Consider the following 4,720-nt stretch of genomic DNA (forward strand, 5'->3'; position numbering starts at 1 on the left):
ACAGATGTCTCCTTAGGACTCTCACAGAAACATAATGCCTATTTTAGGAAGCTCCCAGTGATCCCAATACATTTCTATAAATAAATATGTAAATATATATGTATGTAAATTACACTTAGTCTGTACATTTTAGAAGTCAGTGATTCATAGTAATTCCTTACCAAAATACATACAGATGTGAGGCAATAACCTGTAAGTGCTTATAATGGAAGTGCTTAGAGTGTTCTTTTTAAGCAATGTAATGAAAAATAAGAAAGCATGTGGTTAAAAGCATGCAAAATGATTTCAAAATAACTTTACAATCTGTAAGGATAACTAATTACAATAAATTAAATATTTCCCATGAAAACCTATATGATATATAATAAATTATAATTATACTGATGTTATTATTTATAATATAAATAAATTTTCAAAAGATTTAATCATTCTCATCATAATTATGAGTATTCTTTATTATTCTTTTCCATGGTTTAGATTAGTTTATGCTATAGGCAATATATTTCTTTCAAGTCATCATGATCCTTAAGGCACTCATTATAAATAACCTTTGGAGAGCAGTAATGCTCTCTGATATTATATTTCAGATGTTTGGAAAGTACAGATGTAAACTTCTAAGAAACATAATGTAAATGTAACTATATTGTCTAAGTGATTATTTCTTTATTGAAAGTAAGATTCAATAAGTTTAGAACTGTTTCAAAATTAATAATGACCATGTTGAGTCATAGATCATTGGTACTTTTTGGATATACATAACACTGTCTTCATCGATTTGTAAACAGTGGCAATTATGACTAATTATGAGCTTCCTGATTTTACTTTGACTCAAAAGAAAAATTCAATGTGATTGAAATAAAAAATATTGATAACATTTTGATACTTTCAAATATGAAAACCTCATAGGAGAATGATACAAATAGAGAAACTACATTAAAGAAGGCAACATTTGAGTTGCTTTTTAGAGAATAAAATGACATACATAGCTCCTAGTCAGAGGGAGGATGAAAAGAAAACTCACTAAAGCAGAAAAGCTTAGGGCATATTCTCTGTCATAGGACTGAGGAGATATGAGTTTGGTGTGGAAATGGATTACTTGACATAAAAGAGTATGGGATAAGGGTGCAAAAGTAGAGTGGTGCCAGACTGAGGAGAACCTTGTAGTACACACAAAATAATTAAACTCATTAGAAAATAGAAAACCACAATATCTTTAAGCACAATTCCAGGATCAAATTGATTTTTTTTTGCTTTTTGGAGGGCAATTGGGGTTAAGTAACTTGCCCAAGGTCACACAGCTAGGTTTTGTGTGTGTGTGTGTGTGTGTGTGTGTGTGTGTGTGTGTGTGTTAAGTGTTTGGGTCCTAATCCAAACTCAGGTTCTCCTGACTCTGGGGCCAGCACTCTACTCACTGTGCCACCTAGTTGCCCTGATCAAATGGATTTCAATGAAAAAGATATTTTGATAGTACTAAGAAACATTGATATAACACTGATCATTCTGATAATCACATATAAAAACAACTAACATTTTTATAGCACTTAAGGGTTTGCAAAATGGTTTACATACTTTACCTTATATAATTGTCAAGCAACCATGTGATAGTAACAGAATATCTGTTTATGGCTCCTGAGGCCCTCTTTCTTCATGTCCTATTGAGTATTCTGTATACATGATTTTCTGTCTCCTGATTCTATTCCTCTGCACAAGCTGTCCTCTTTGGATACTCACTAATCATGGAATCAGTTGTATTTGACAATAATAATTGAACTAACAAATAATAAGAATTGTAAGTTAACAGTCATCAATAAATATTCATTCAAATGTTGTTACTACAAATTGTATAGTCCTTTTCCAGTCACCAGTAAAGTTGTATTCCACTATCAATGTTACTAACATCCTTTTACTTGCAAATAACTTTTATGTACCTTTTCACATTAAACTAACATGCCGTATCTTACTAATATCTGCCATGTGACTTTCCTTTTTACCATGAATAATTTTTAAACTTGAAATCTCTACCCATCTCCACTGCCATATTGCAATGTCTCATGATTACATGAAGGCATCTCCCTAGGAGAGTATTGATATTAAAGAGATGTGGTTTTGAATTTACAAACAGTTTGTGTTCATTCACAAATTCTCATTTATAATCCAGACTGAGCTCATCCTCCCACTTAATGCTGACTAAAATTTTTCATCTGCCAATATTTTCTGAATATATTTATAGAAAAGGGTGGTGTCAAATGTGGCTCCCAGTGAGGCAAGAAGTTATTTCTCTAACATTTCCTCTCTAAACTTTTTGCAAAGTAGACTTTAATTCATTCCAGGAGGAGAAGTATGAGGTTTCAATCAGAAGCTGCATCACAATACTTTTTTTTTTTTTCAGAAAGAGTGAGTACTGGGATAGAAGTATATACATCTGCTCCCTAACACTGTATTACTCTAGTGGATGTACTCTTTGGGTTCAAGCTACTCTGCTTTTCACTCTTCATTTGTAGGAAAAAGAAGTCCCAAGCTCTAGATCAAAGATGTGACCTCTTTCTCACCTGATGCCAGTCCTACAATGAACATAAATAGGAAGTAGCAAAAAAAAACCCTTTTACTCAAGTCATTCACAAAAAGTAGAAATCAGAAAATATACAGAAATATAAATTTACAAACACATGCATATATTTATGTCTGTGTCTTTATCTCACATTGAATTGTGGAGGATAAATCTACAAAAAAAATTGAGTATTATTAGAGCAACAATTATGGGGAAATTATCCTCTGTGAAAGAAAGGCCAATAGTCTCACTGAAAAGGAAAAATATAATAATAAGTCATAATGATTCAGAAAATAGATAACATTTTAAACTCTTTTATTCTGTGGTCCTGGATATTTAGATTTTAATTCCTTAAAAGTCCTTTAAAAATCTGTTTAAAAAAGTGTTCCCAAGGATTCTGAGAATGTCAGAGACCACCATTTCTCTATAAATGATGCAGTGATAACGACAACATACTGCTTCCTTATAAGAGCCACAGTCAGAAAACACAAAAACATTAGCTTCTAAACAAAAACATTTACTCATATCTTCATCAACTTATCAAAATATCTGAAGTGATATGGAATATTTCCATGGAGGATGAAGAAGTCATGAGCAAAGTAAGATAATGTCCTTCTGTTTACAGATACATATAACATGCAAAAAAATTGTATGTGCTGTTTCTGCAAACTACCTTCATAACAATTCTAATGCTGCTATTAATGTGATATGCTGTTATTTAACAAAGGTCATTTAAATCTTGTATTCACATAAGGTTTTAAGGTTTATAAGGTGACAACTTCAGATAGAGTTGGAAGAGACTTTAGAGGTTGCATAATCTATTTTGTAGTTAAGCTACTTAAAATTCTAAAAGATTTCACTGTTAAAGTGCTGCATTCAATATACCTGCAAATTTGGGGAAAAAAACTAAATAGTATTCACTGAATTGGAAAAAAAATGAGTTTATATCCCATTTCTAAGTAAGGAGAAGGGCTAGAAATGTTCAAATTACAAAAAAAGTGCTCATTTCACTCAGTAGTGAGGCAACTCTTAAGATTTTGCATGCTAGGCTTCAGCAATATGTGAACCAAGAATTACCAGAAGAATAGATTGGTTTTTCAAGAGGCAGAGGAACTTGAAATCAAATTGCTAATATTTACTGGATTAAAGAGACATTAAGGAAGTTACAGAAAAGGTATCTAATTCTGCTTCACTGACAACACTAAAGTCTTTGACAATACGATTGCCAACAAATTGTGGCAAGTTTTCAATGAAGAGTTGAATCAGATCATCTTACTTATCCCCTGTGAAACTTATATGGAGGCCAGGAAGCAGAAGTAAAACAGAGCATAGAACAACTGATTTCCTTAAGAATTAAAAAGGGTGTATAACAACTCTATACATGGTCACCTTTTTAAATTTAATTCACATGTGGACTATATCTTGTGAAATTCCAGATCAGAGAAATCAAAAAGTGGAATTAAGTTTGCTAGGGGTAACATCAAAAATCTCAATTATTCAAATGATACCACTTCTTATGGCAAAAACAGAAGAATTAAGAAACTTTTTTTTATTTTTTAAAATTAAGTTACTTTTCGTTTTCAATATTTTCTTTTATAAGATTTCAAGTTTCAAATTATCTGCCTTCCAGCCATTCCCTCTCCCCTACATGGCATATTGTCCAGATACGCTTATACTTTTCCTAATATTGAACCAACCCTGCATTCCTGGTATTAAATAGCACCTGGTCATAGTTTACCTAATGAATTAGTTGCTGTAATCTCTTGGCTAACATTTTATTTACAATTTTGACGTCTATATTCATTAGGGAATTTTCAATCAGAGGACAGTCTTCTGAAAGTGGACATTTCTGAATTTGTTATGCTTATTTTTTTTTTTTTAAGCAATTGGGGTTAAGTAACTTGCTCAAGGTTACATGGCCAGTTTTCTTGTGTGGGTGTTAAGTATCTGAGGACAGAACCAATCCCAGGTCTTCCAACTCTGGGGCTGGTGCTTTTACTCACTGCGCCACCTAGCTGCCCCTGTTATGCTTATCTTTAAAAGAGACATACATAGTCCAATATTTGGCATTCCATCGATACCTTTCAATCTTGCTAGCATCTTTTAGAATCAATGTTTGTAAGTAGAAACTTTAAGAATACAGAGGCACCTCCACAGTGAGAGAAGACACTG

Source organism: Petaurus breviceps, unplaced genomic scaffold, assembly GCF_028583685.1.
Source record: "Petaurus breviceps papuanus isolate PSGF00001 unplaced genomic scaffold, PetGlider_PUasm1.0 41, whole genome shotgun sequence".
NCBI lineage: Eukaryota > Metazoa > Chordata > Mammalia > Diprotodontia > Petauridae > Petaurus > Petaurus breviceps.